The sequence below is a fragment of the Pectinophora gossypiella genome, chromosome 14 (genome assembly GCF_024362695.1).
Source record: "Pectinophora gossypiella chromosome 14, ilPecGoss1.1, whole genome shotgun sequence".
In the NCBI taxonomy this organism is placed as follows: domain Eukaryota; kingdom Metazoa; phylum Arthropoda; class Insecta; order Lepidoptera; family Gelechiidae; genus Pectinophora; species Pectinophora gossypiella.
In genome coordinates this window covers 9,309,947-9,325,064 of record NC_065417.1, presented here as the reverse complement: position 1 = coordinate 9,325,064, position 15,118 = coordinate 9,309,947, and positions in this window count along the sequence as shown.

The window sequence follows — 15,118 nt, the reverse complement described above, 5'->3', positions numbered from 1 at the left end:
AGCCCGCCCGATTCAATTTCTAACGTAGTCTCTGGTGGATAGTCTTTTTGGTTACTATTTTTTTACATTAATATTTTTTATAATAATATCTCCCGTAGTGGAACAGCGTGCTGGAGTATGCTCCATGCCCCCGTCCGGTTGATTGAGGAGAGGCCTGTGTCCAGCAGTGGGACGAATATAGGCTGTTTATGTTATAATAATATCTAATAAAATTGTTCAATTTACATCGAGTAACCCATATCGCCCATATTCCTCTTTACTAGGAGTGGGTAGAGGACGAACTACTTGCAAGTAATTTTTGTTTTTAAGTACCTTATAAAGGGAGTTTACAGTTAATATGATACGTCATAACATACTTAACTTAGCCACTATTACGTGGAGACTTGTTATTAGCCTTTAGTTAATGACTGCTAATTATTTTATGAAATGTTTATGGCTGTAAGTCTAGCTCTAAATACATAAATAATATATAACTACTATTAATATTATTAGATTCTATTATTTAACTATTACGTTACCTACAATTACCGAAAGCCAGTATAATGTATTTTGCTCTACATCATGTATAAAACAACTGTATCTAGTATCTTACTTAACGAAATGTCTTCAAATTTGTAGGTACACCAGTTTATTTCTACTAACAGTATTTTATACTCAATTCACGTTCAACAACGACGTAAGTAAAAACCAAAAGCCGTTCTCGGTATACTGTACGCACGCTCCACAAATGCGACTCACACCGCCCCCTATGCGAAAATTCCGAAACTATTACGTGCAAAGAAACACCACCCTTTCCCGAGTGTGAAAAACTTGAGAAAATTCCTTCGTTCGACCGTGTGTGGCTACACATGTGACGAAACCAACCTTGCGAACACCGTCTAGCGCCATCTAGTGACGGATAGAAGAACCAATTTTAGTAGTATTTTTATTGCTCCAAAACGCGAAGGAATGTAAAAGAGCAATGCGAATATAACTTTATGAGGTAAGTGATAGGTGATTGCCCGTTTTTACCTTATGTTGTTTATTGTTTATTTTATTTGGGAAGGCAAAAAGTTGTTCTGCATACCTGAAACAATAAATAGAGCATATTTGAATATTATTCCTTGAAATTTCTTTGATAGGCCTAAACAATTGTTTGTGCTTTAATTGTATGAGTAAATAATGCATTGTAAATATTTTGACTAAGTATGTTTAAAAAAGTAAAGACTTCTACTTAACATTATTATTTAATACCTTGTTGTTTTATATTGTAGAGCGATCGGTTTTTTGAAATAAAATTTTATTTATACCTTCTTACAATGTGACTTGATTAAATAGTAAGTACTTCAATGTGGTCAAGGATTTTTGAGTATATAAGTGCATAGAGTAGGTACCTAAATTGTAATTTCATACATTTCCGGATCCTTGTCTTATGTACCGGACGCTCCCCTTTTGTCCGGCCAAGTGGTGAAAGCCATTTGCGACAAATTTCCAAGAAATCACGTCAAATAGAAGGAATTAGAGTTTTTTGTTTTTGTAGCACTCATCCTAGCTTAGGGAAACTCAAAAAGACTCCCTACTGTTCTCTTATGTAGAGTTACGAAATAGATACCTAATATATTATAAAGAAATTCAAAAAAAGAGTAACGTAACGTTTATCATTAAATATTACATAACATAACATAAAGCCTATATATACATCCCTGATTATAATTTTCCTGTACCCAAAGGTTGTCTGGAAGAAATTGCTGCATGAGCAATAAGGCCGCCTGTTGTGCTTTTCTGTATATGTTGTCCTTATCTCTGTATTTTGTGTCCATTGTGCTCAATAAAGTATTTTATCTATCTATCTATCCCATTGCTGGGCACAGGCCCGAATGAAGGGTCATTCAACCGGATAGGTTATGGAGCATACTCCACCACGCTACTCCACTGGGGATTGGGTTAAATATTACTTACCAATAAAAATAATATACAGTATTCAATAGTGACACAAGCGTGCCTAAAACGCGCTAGTGAAGTTTTCAAAACATCGATCTTAAACTTTGAAAAACTAAAACCTAAAGAACAAAAATAACCCTTCGTATTAACGAATGTATTCGTTTGGCATTTCGCATAAAATCGATACCTCCCCTTATTGGTACGAAATGATTGAACATCTTATCGCGACATTTTTCTAATGGTGCCTCGTGTTGAGACCCTTTTCTTTTTAAGGAGTGTACACGCTTGCGATAGTAGGGGAAACATTTATTTAGATATTTTGTTGTATGATAATAAGACTGTTTCCAACTAGTGAAGTCAGGTACTTTTTAATAAACGTCAAAAGATGAAACTACTATGGAATTTGTATGAAAAAGCACACTGTGACGTCATAGAAAAAGTGATAAATTTTCGGAGTTATTATTACGTTTTACTTGACTAAAATTCATAAATAAGTTAATAGAAAAAAAGAAAATGTTTTTGTTAGTTTTATATCTGTCTTTATTTAGTAATCAGAATTTCATAGTACACGACCCAATTTCCTTTTCTTCTTCTGACACCAGGGTTGTTGGGGTTGGTAATTCACCTTACAATCCACACGATAGAAGAAGAAGAATTTCCTTTTGGAAGTGTGGTTTGCTTATAATGCTTTATACTTACATTTCCACGTAGTTAAACTTTAGAAAAGAAGAATTAATCAGTCATCAAAAATGTTTGTACTTAAGGATCTTTTTAGTTGTCTATTTTAATACTGTTTTTACTTGTTAGACAAGTAAGTACTTACACGAATAAAATAAATATGTTAGAACTTTATAAGCAACAGGCACAAAGTCCAAAGAGAGACATAATTATATCATCTTAATAAGAGACAGCGAGACATATCTTCCAAGGATTGTGCAGCAATTTTTCTATTGAAGTGAATCAGTTAAACACTTGAAACATTTATATTAGTCCTCGAATATAGCTCACAAACTTGAACCGTCCAAAACTTATATTAAACAAGCCAAGTTAGTTCAGTAAGACTGCCGTCTCCTTAACACCCCTTTCTTTTTACATGTCGCAAACTAACGACAATACGAAATCAATACGAACACCATCGTTGCGAAAATCGTGAATAGCGATGTGGGGCACACATGTATACCGTATGTGTGTATGTGGGTTGGTAAGTGTGTGTGTGGCCAAATAATATGCAAGCCGGGCTCGTGTGAAGCGAAGACGATGGCTAGGGTGCGCATTGGTTTTACAAACTGAAGACTAATACAATCTCAGGATTTTTAACACAAAAGTGGTAATTCCATTCCATTTTTAAATTACGGCAGGACGTAGAATTGGATTGGTTGACAGTATATAGATAGGTCTACAAAAAAATGCCATATTTCTGTTGAAAGTTGTGTAACACCTAGGTACTTGTTTATTTGGTAATTGAATATTTGATACAAGAACACGTACTTTTATAACATATAAATATCAGGAAACTAAGTATTATTATTATTTGCGTATCAATCAATCAATCAATCAATAATACTTTATTGCACAACAACATATATAAAGGACATAAACATTGCTAAACAGCAATTTCTGCCAGGCAACCTTAGGGTGAAAGAAGATTATACTAATTGATTGATTGATTACTTTGCGTATTGCCAAACTAATTGTACTTTAAGAAAAACAATATTGAAGAAAGTCCAAAAATAATGTAAACCGCGTAGCCACCCCAAAAATTGGTAAAAAGAAAACGCATTAACACATATAGATGAGTAGTCACACATGCTAAGCGCACTCACACACTCACAGCTCCACCCTCCCACCCCCTTCTTTTAAAACGCACCCTCCCGCGGGAGTCTTTTGATAAGGAAATACAGACATTTCAAGAAAAGCTAAGTATCGAAGAATTGAGAGTTATAATGTAAGTTCCATGCTTAGTCTCGTACAGGAATATTAGTCTTTTTCAATGTTATTTAGACAGCTTCTTTAAAATAAGACATGATGTTTTAAGAATTTAAGTACCAAGTGCATTAATTAGTACTGTTATTAAGTGCAGGGTGCTTTATATCTGAGTGAAAGGGTTTGTTGTTTGAAACAAAGAAACACGCACGACCCTTAAGCGTTATTGAGACCAGAGCCGCATTTAGGGTCTGTGGGTCCTTAGTCTGTACTTGTGGTGGTATTTTTAGGCAGAAATTATTAGATAATAATCTACTTATCTCTGTTTTTTATTTTAGTACATCTTCTTTGAATATGGGGAGTACTACATTTTTAACATGCATTGGTAGAAGCTTCAGGGGGGTTAAAATGGCCACATCGAAGCAATTCATCTAAGAAAGCAATATTGCTATTTGACATTTGTTTGCATTGCGCACTTAATTTTATATGCGCAAATGTCAAATTGCAAATTGCTTTCTTAGATGAATTGCTTCGATGTGGCCATTTTAACCCCCCAGTTCTTACATTTTCATCTAACGAGAGTCATTTTGTGGTAGGGGGCCATTTATGGTGGAGACCCCCTAGGCTATTATTACATAGATTACTTAAGACCTTAAAATCGACGTTTGACAAACATTACTTGCCCAAAGGTTGTCTGCTAGAGATTGCTACCTAGCCATAAGGTTGCCTATTATATGTACTCTTTATATTTCTCTTCTGTTTTGTATTCCTGTATTTCGTGTGCAGTAAAGTATTTGCTATGTTATAACATTATAATTTTATGTTGGTTTATAGTGTTTTATGCGACTTTTATTCCGAGAAAAACGTAGCTGTCGACTAAGGTGTCATCTTAATAGGGTATTTGACTGGCTCAAAGATAAATTTGAAAATGGTAATCTAGAAATATAAGCCAGTTTAAGATGATCAAAAATCAATCTTATTTAAGTTTTTGACTTATTTTTGAATTTAATTAGTTAATTAAGAAACAATGTCGTTTGACCGCCTTCATTGGTCCTTCTCTTTATCGTGTGGGTTGTGAGTGTGAGGTGGAATACAAGCTTTTATTGGTGACGGCACAGAACAGTATTTCCATAAAAACTTCAAAGTAAACATATCTTAATTGTGAAATCTCAATTGACTAGACTGTCAAGTTAAAAGTATTTCGAAGTGTACATAATTTATTTTATTTTGAGTTCTGTTTGTTTTAGTTTAGTTTAATTGTATTTTTGTTTGTTTCATTTGTTCTGTAACTGTTTTGTTTATGGTGTAAATAAATATTTTATTATATTGACTAGACTGTCAAGTTAAAAGTATCTCAATTGACTAGGCTGTCAAGTAGCTTGTTGTCGTGATTAAATTATACATGTTTTAGGCATAGATTGGCTATCGAACCTACCTGTTCTTATACAATTCATAGGTTCCTTATACTAAAATTACCTGCAATTGAAGCAGTGTCTCTATATAACCATTTAGAGGTTACAAGCGTGTGTATATGTATGTATGTTTGAATAAATATAAATGTCATAATCGTCGTGGGTGGACTCTCCAACTACGAACTTACTAGCCAGTCATACAATTTGATTCTTATCACTTTTATTTGTTAAAGAAATATATTGGGATGATTTTATAGCTTTATGTATGGCATAGATCGAGGAATATTTATTGTTATAATAATATTATTATTATGTATGGCAGAAATTAGATGTATATCGATACAAAGAGTGTGTAGAACGTAATCTTCTTCCGTCGTGTGGGTTGTGAAGTCAATAACCAATCTCATCAACCGCAGGGTTGAGCTCAAACAGTAAGTTACTATTTGAGCCATCAGAAGCTACTGACATAGCTCATGTAACGGCTACGTACCTACTAACTAAATAATAGCTGGGACCGATTGCTTAACGTGCCTCCAAAGCACGGAACGCCTTACTTTTTGGACTATCGGGTGATCAGCTTGCAATGTCCTATTTAAACAGCAAAGGACTGGAACTGTCTGCCGTCGTCTGTTTTCCAACTCGTTATAATCTGGGAGTCTTCAAGGCTAGATTGAATAGGCATTTGCTAGGTAAGCGTGATCCTCCCTAGACCACATCGTCACTTACCATATTATTGAAAAAACAAAACTTAACCATACTAGGGATCACAGGGTACATAGGAAACAAAAAGACGTGTAAAAAATACTTTGATAAACTGTTTAGCATAGCACAGAAGGTCAAGGGTTCGATCCATGAGTGAACAAACTTTCAAATGTTGACAAATTTCTTTTTGCCCTGGGTACGCGTATTTACTGGCTCATGGCCATGGCTGATTGATAGCGATAGTTAGAAAACTTAAATAATTAATCGAGTTTTTATCAAAGTTCTTTAGTTACAAAAGTAAGAGAATAAGAAAATATGTACCTAAGTGCTGTGACTACATCAACTTTGACCTATTAAAGTTAAAAGAATTTACAAATCAATCCCGCTCAATTGAATTGTAATTTCATAAACAATTTAACATTGTTTACAAAATTTATAATCGAGCTATGAAACCTCCTAATAAACGGTCTGAAAATGAAACGCCCGCAGAGTTCCTCCCCCAACACCAAAGTGGTTTGCATTCCATTCAAAAGCCCGAAGCGACGAGAGATTTGCTAATAATCAACCTCCCCTACTAATTAAAACCCGGTTTTAATTGCTGTACAGGCCACCTGTTGCGTACAACTTTCTCTGTTCTTCCTCTCCCATCTCTGTCATCCGTTGAGGCGTCGGAGGCTCAGACCGTCCCGTATCCGGATACAACGGTATTATTGTCACAAAATTCAATTTTGAAACCTTCTAATTGGACCCGAATTAAATTTTCAGCATCGCCCCCACGCCTTTGTTCACCTAATTGCTCAACGCAATAATGAATTAATTTTATTTACTTTGTTCTCTACGGCCAATTCGAAGAACGTGATTATTTTTTAATTCCGCTCCGTTTTTGCTTTTGCCTTCAAAAGGGAATCAGAGGCAATTCATCATAGGAATCGCCTTAATGTCTAAACGTAATCAAATAGACCACTTATGGATATAATTCTAGAAAATTGCTCTACAGAAACGCCGGAACGGAATTATCGGCCCATTATCAAATGGAACCCCTTTCTTTAATTACCTGGATATAATTTTATGTTGGTTTATAGTGTTTTATGCGACTTTTATTCCGAGAAAAACGTAGCTGTCGACTAAGGTGTCATCTTAATAGGGTATTTGACTGGCTCAAAGATAAATTTGAAAATGGTAATCTAGAAATATAAGCCAGTTTAAGATGATCAAAAATCAATCTTATTTAAGTTTTTGACTTATTTTTGAATTTAATTAGTTAATTAAGAAACAATGTCGTTTGACCGCCTTCATTGGTCCTTCTCTTTATCGTGTGGGTTGTGAGTGTGAGGTGGAATACAAGCTTTTATTGGTGACGGCACAGAACAGTATTTCCATAAAAACTTCAAAGTAAACATATCTTAATTGTGAAATCTCAATTGACTAGACTGTCAAGTTAAAAGTATTTCGAAGTGTACATAATTTATTTTATTTTGAGTTCTGTTTGTTTTAGTTTAGTTTAATTGTATTTTTGTTTGTTTCATTTGTTCTGTAACTGTTTTGTTTATGGTGTAAATAAATATTTTATTATATTGACTAGACTGTCAAGTTAAAAGTATCTCAATTGACTAGGCTGTCAAGTAGCTTGTTGTCGTGATTAAATTATACATGTTTTAGGCATAGATTGGCTATCGAACCTACCTGTTCTTATACAATTCATAGGTTCCTTATACTAAAATTACCTGCAATTGAAGCAGTGTCTCTATATAACCATTTAGAGGTTACAAGCGTGTGTATATGTATGTATGTTTGAATAAATATAAATGTCATAATCGTCGTGGGTGGACTCTCCAACTACGAACTTACTAGCCAGTCATACAATTTGATTCTTATCACTTTTATTTGTTAAAGAAATATATTGGGATGATTTTATAGCTTTATGTATGGCATAGATCGAGGAATATTTATTGTTATAATAATATTATTATTATGTATGGCAGAAATTAGATGTATATCGATACAAAGAGTGTGTAGAACGTAATCTTCTTCCGTCGTGTGGGTTGTGAAGTCAATAACCAATCTCATCAACCGCAGGGTTGAGCTCAAACAGTAAGTTACTATTTGAGCCATCAGAAGCTACTGACATAGCTCATGTAACGGCTACGTACCTACTAACTAAATAATAGCTGGGACCGATTGCTTAACGTGCCTCCAAAGCACGGAACGCCTTACTTTTTGGACTATCGGGTGATCAGCTTGCAATGTCCTATTTAAACAGCAAAGGACTGGAACTGTCTGCCGTCGTCTGTTTTCCAACTCGTTATAATCTGGGAGTCTTCAAGGCTAGATTGAATAGGCATTTGCTAGGTAAGCGTGATCCTCCCTAGACCACATCGTCACTTACCATATTATTGAAAAAACAAAACTTAACCATACTAGGGATCACAGGGTACATAGGAAACAAAAAGACGTGTAAAAAATACTTTGATAAACTGTTTAGCATAGCACAGAAGGTCAAGGGTTCGATCCATGAGTGAACAAACTTTCAAATGTTGACAAATTTCTTTTTGCCCTGGGTACGCGTATTTACTGGCTCATGGCCATGGCTGATTGATAGCGATAGTTAGAAAACTTAAATAATTAATCGAGTTTTTATCAAAGTTCTTTAGTTACAAAAGTAAGAGAATAAGAAAATATGTACCTAAGTGCTGTGACTACATCAACTTTGACCTATTAAAGTTAAAAGAATTTACAAATCAATCCCGCTCAATTGAATTGTAATTTCATAAACAATTTAACATTGTTTACAAAATTTATAATCGAGCTATGAAACCTCCTAATAAACGGTCTGAAAATGAAACGCCCGCAGAGTTCCTCCCCCAACACCAAAGTGGTTTGCATTCCATTCAAAAGCCCGAAGCGACGAGAGATTTGCTAATAATCAACCTCCCCTACTAATTAAAACGCGGTTTTAATTGCTGTACAGGCCACCTGTTGCGTACAACTTTCTCTGTTCTTCCTCTCCCATCTCTGTCATCCGTTGAGGCGTCGGAGGCTCAGACCGTCCCGTATCCGGATACAACGGTATTATTGTCACAAAATTCAATTTTGAAACCTTCTAATTGGACCCGAATTAAATTTTCAGCATCGCCCCCACGCCTTTGTTCACCTAATTGCTCAACGCAATAATGAATTAATTTTATTTACTTTGTTCTCTACGGCCAATTCGAAGAACGTGATTATTTTTTAATTCCGCTCCGTTTTTGCTTTTGCCTTCAAAAGGGAATCAGAGGCAATTCATCATAGGAATCGCCTTAATGTCTAAACGTAATCAAATAGACCACTTATGGATATAATTCTAGAAAATTGCTCTACAGAAACGCCGGAACGGAATTATCGGCCCATTATCAAATGGAACCCCTTTCTTTAATTACCTGGATATAATTTTTGTTTGTTTGTATGTTCCGCCCGAGTCATTACTGTAATAACCGCAAGGAGGGCACAATTTGAGACCCAGCTAGCGATGATTAACGTTGATTAGCAGTCATTTCGTGTACTTGTTAAATTAGAACACTTTTGTAGTTATTAAATTTATTTTTTGTCGTCTCTTCGCATTCTTAATACTAATGACGCGCTGGCTATATATAAGTTGAAATAGTTTCTTTATTAAAAAAAATGTTGGAATAAAATATTATTATTACTTATAACCCTATAGAGTGTAATAATGACAAGAGAAGCTTGGTTAGCTAGTGACCTGGAGATTGCATATGAATTGCTACTTTTATTCGAAAAATAATTTGTTACAATACCCATTCTGATGTACCTGTACAACATGATGTGATTTTCTTTACTTTTTTTTTACGTGACTTATTTTAGATTTGCCGCAGATGGCATTAACTACTTGGCTGGACAAAGACATGTGAGTATAAGTAACAAATAAAAAAGAAAACTTGATAATAGAATTAATGTATTATTTAGTAACATAACGCGATTTAAATAAAACTACATCGTTTATTTCAATGCCTTTAATAAAAATAATAATACAATATAACCCGTCTTCACGGTTAGGAATGAAAGTCATTAACAATCATTTATATTGTTTTGATTAATTAATTATCTATATCGATAAAAAATCGTGTCTGACCGGTCTCACACTGTTCGATGGCAAGTCATTAACATAAAAATTTTAATCACCATCTCAAACTTCATTAGTGATAATACAATATGAACTTTAAACCCTTGTTCACACAGCTTGCGATCGTGGCGCGTGTTTAAGGCAGTTACACATGCGCGTACTTTTTGCACCGATATAGCTGAACGATTTAAGAACACGTTTTTTTAATTTAATGTATTGTAGATTTGTCTTGGATGACTTTGGATATTTAGCCGGACAACTGGAAACGGTGTTGGCTTACCCGGTACAAAATTTAAGACTACAAGCTTGATGGCGCTCAGGAGCGAGGCTCAGGGCGTCAACTGAGAGGGTAATGTTTGAGAGAAGCGACCCGAGTGAAAGAGACAACGATATAAAGTCGTCGGTTTCGACCAACGTGCGTAGATTCCTGTCCATATCAAGTAACAATCTTTGCCAAAGAGGCATATTATATGAAATCTGAGGATATCTTGCAGTCAGATTTAGTATTCTTTCGTAAAATTATCTAGTTTTGCAACGGTAAATCTACAACAACTCACGTCAAAAAAATCAAGCGCTTTTCCGCGTTCTATGTGAGAAACCCTTAAGACATAAATACTGATTGTATTTTTATGTTACTCTAGAAGTTTGATGAAAATTTTACGATAAGAGTAGCCTTATCTGTTTTATTGGCAATTAAAGTGGTTTACGAACAAAACATTATCTTAATTATTTCAAAGCAGCTTTGTGTAGATAATAATTATGTTCTCTAATATTGAGGTTCTCAAGCATTATAATCCATATTGTAAACCTTCAGTACTTTGGCACCTATCATCATCAGCCGTACGACGCCCACTGCTGGGCATAGGCCTCCCCCAAGGATCTCCAATTTATTTGTCTCTTAAGTTTTGTGAGAGACCTCAGCGTTCCCCATTTGTCCGGGTAAGTAGTTAATGCGAAAAATCTAACATAAGTAACGTAAAAAAAACTCAACTGAAGTAGAGGTTTTCGGATGGCTTGTTACTACCCTGCTATGGAGTATATAGGACCCTATGCCTTACACCTACCTACCGTATACCTTATATGGGCGGAGCTCGGTGGCGCAGCGGTAAACGCGCTCGGTCTGCGATTGTTGAAGTTAAGCAACTTTCGCAAAGGCCGGTCATAGGATGGGTGACCACAAAAAAAAGTTTTCATCTCGAGCTCCTCCGTGCTTCGGAAGGCACGTTAAGCCGTTGGTCCCGGCTGCATTAGCAGTCGTTAATAACCATCAATCCGCACTGGGCCCGCGTGATGGTTTAAGGCCCGATCTCCCTATCCATCCATAGGGAAGGCCCGTGCCCCAGCAGTGGGGACGTTAATGGGCTGATGATGATGACCTTATAGTGGTTTATAGTATAAATGTGGCAGTATTTTACATATATAAATAAAAAGCGTGAATTTCTATACATATATAACCTAACCACTCCGGCATTAATTACTAATAGACAATTACTCTGTTTCTAGATAATCCACTGTTACTCGTGAAATTGAGTCGTGTACTAGGTTCAAGATAAATTATGAAATTCTGATTATTAAATAAAGACAGATCTTAAACTAACGAACATATTTTCTTTTTCTTTTTAATTTACTTATGAATTTTAATCAATTAAAACGTAATAACAAGTCCCACATTTCATCAGTTTTTCTATGACGTCACAGTGTGCTTTTTCATATAAATTCAAAAGTAATTTCGTATTTTGACGTTTAGTAAAAAGTAACTGATTGACTAGTTCGAAACTAGCCTATTGTTTCTTTTTGGTGCATTAAAGTAGGTATATTTGTTATTTGACTACTTCACCGGAAGACTATGGACCACGGAAGTGATACCTACTTGAAAGTAAAAGCACAAAACCATAGACTATTGACCACTCTTGATACTTGAGAGGTAAAGGTATATTGTTGTTACCACAATGTGTAATTCCACACAATCATTGGTTATAACTAGACCTGGCTAATGTTATGGTCACAGAGAACGCAACGTAGTTATTTACAAGTCGTCTTGTCAGAAAACTAAATACAAAAAAAGGAATTAAAAATATTATCTATGATAATAAAAAAAATCTTGCATAAAATGTGTGTGTATGTGTATCTCATAAAATACATTTTTTATTATAACCTTTGTTTAAATTTAAAGTAATGAAAATTATTAAGAGCTTCAAAGACAACATTTTGGCGCGATTTTCAAAAAGAATACGAGTACATACATTTTCAATATTGGCTGATGTTGCTCAGAAATAATCTTAAAAGCCATTAATACAAAAAATGAATGTTAACTGGTTATACTTATTAATTTATAAGATAACAATGTTGGAACCTGATGATGACAAATATTATTTTTAATCTATTCAAACATTTGACAAAGTTCGACGTACTAAAACTTGTTTTTGAATTACTAAATAAAGACAATATAGCTATTTATTCCTATATTTTATTGATAAACCAGTTAGACACAAATATTTGATTATAAATTGTATTATTTATTCATATCTTGGTAGGTATATTATGGCATCATATCACGAATTGCGACTTCACATCGAGTTTGAGTAGGTATCCACATAAATCATTCGCGACCCCCTCCATGGCCCACATTCGCGACCCCCTCCATGGCCCAAAGAGTCCAGAGGTGGAGCGTGGAGGTAGGCGTGGAGACATTGTCGGATCACCGATATATCCGGTTCGATGTCTCTGCGTCTGCTGCCACTACAGCGCACATTGTCCGCTCCTCTATGGAGGATGGCCCCCGATGGGTGCTTGGGCGGCTCGATCGCGAGCTAGCTGAGGAGGCGGCCATTGTGGAGAGCTGGGTGGTGGACTCCAGCCCTCCTGATGATGTCGACGCGGGAGCGGGGCTGCTCGGCGCATCTCTGATGAACGTCTGTGATGCGTCGATGCCCAGAGCCAGACCGCTCCCCCCACGCCGGCAGGTATATTGGTGGCGAGACGAGTTGCGCCAACTGCGCAAGACCTGCGTCGTTGCACGCCGCAGCTACGCTCGGTGCCGGAGGCGTCGTACCCGCAATGTGGCATTGGAGGGCGCCTTATACTCAGAGTATAGGACCGCCTGCAGTGCCCTCCAGATTGCCATATCGAGAGCCAAGCAGGGGTCCTGGGAGGAGTGGCTTGCCACCCTAGACCGGGACCCCTGGGGCAGACCTTACCGGGCAGTGAGGCGGAAGCTCCGGCCCTGGGCTCCGCCACTCACCACGACTCTCGATCCCCAGTTGGTCGAGAGCGTGGTACAATCACTGTTCCCAAGTCGGGCGTGGTCTGCCCGGCCTGTGGCCGCCATGATAGAGGAGGATATTCGGCCAGTGTCCGAGGCGGAGCTGCGATACGCCGCGGCTAAACTCCGGCTCAAGAAGACCGCTCCGGGGCTGGACGGTGTGCCAGGGCGCGTACTTGCCCTGGCACTGTCGGAGCTGGGGAGCCAATTCCAGGCCCTGTTTACCGAGTGCCTGGTGCAGGGCCGCTTCCCCAGCTCCTAGAAGGAGGGGAAACTCGTCCTTCTTAGGAAGGACGGCCGTCCCGCGGACCAGCCGTCGGCCTACCGACCGATTGTGTTGCTCGGCGAGACGAGCAAGCTCTTTGAGCGTGTGCTCGTTCATCGTCTCGCCGGACACATAGTCCTGAATGACGCCCAGTTCGGGTTCCGCGTCGGCCGGTCGACAGTGGACGCCATCAACCGTGTCAGGGAGCAGGCGGAGGATGCGGTGGCCCGGGGTGACGTGTTGTTGGCGGTGTCGTTGGACATATCCAACGCTTTCAACACGCTACCCTGGGAGGCGGTCATGGCGGCGCTAAGCCATTTTGAGGTCCCCCATCACCTGCAAAGGCTAGTGCGAGATTATTTTGATGGGAGAGCCGTGGTGTACCCGACGCGGAACGGCTGGGCACGCCGAGTAATGTCGTGCGGTGTTCCACAGGGTTCGGTCCTGGGACCGTTCCTGTGGAACATCGGGTACGACTGGGTGCTGCGCGGGGCCACGTTGCGAGGGATCGGCGTTACCTGTTACGCCGACGATACCCTCGTGTCGGCCCGTGGCAGTACCCATCGGGAGGCCGGCATCCTCGCCACGGTGGGAGTGGCACAGGTGGTGCACCGCATCCGACATCTGGGGCTCGAGGTGGCCCTACAGAAATCGGAGGCCTTGGCCTTTCATGGGCCACGGAACGCGCCACCACCGAACGCCCACATTGTGGTTAGCGGAACCTCTATCGCCATCGGGTCGACGATGAAGTACCTGGGACTCGTCCTCGATGGCAGATGGAGCTTCCAAGAGCACTTCCGGCGCTTGGCCCCAAAATTGGTGGCTGCAGCCGGAGCGCTTGGGGGAATGCTCCCTAACCTGGGAGGACCAGGGGAATCATGCCGCCGCCTGTACGTCGGAGTCATCCGCTCCATGGCGCTCTACGGTGCGCCCATATGGGCGGAGTCTCTGAGTGCCCGAAACCGGATCCTACTGCGGCGTCCGCAGCGGGTCATGGCACTCAGGGTGGCCCGGGCGTACCGGACAGTGTCCTACACGGCGGCTTGCCTAATAGCGGGCAGTCCGCCGTGGGAGCTCGAGGCTCGAGTTCTCGCGGCGGTCTACAGGCGGCGCGCTGAAGCCAGTGCCAACGGCGATCTCCCACACCCTCGGGAGGTGGCACAGTGGAGGGAGGACGCCCGCACTATCCTCTTCCAGCAATGGGAGGAAGTGCTGGAGACCCCGGATGCTAGCCGGGAGTTGGTGGCGGCGATCCGGCCGGTCCTCCGGGACTGGACCGAGTGTCCCGGTGCTCCCACCTACCACCTCACGCAGGTCCTCACCGGGCACGGGTGCTTTGGTGAGTACCTGTTTAGGGTGGTCGGGAGGGAGCCAACCGCCGAATGTCATCATTGTGTGGGCGGAGTAGTGGACACGGCACGACACACGCGCGAGGAGTGCCCCGCTTGGGCGATCCCTCGCGCTGCCGTGTCCGCAGTAATAGGGGCGGACCTCTCGCTGCCGGCCATGGTTAGGGC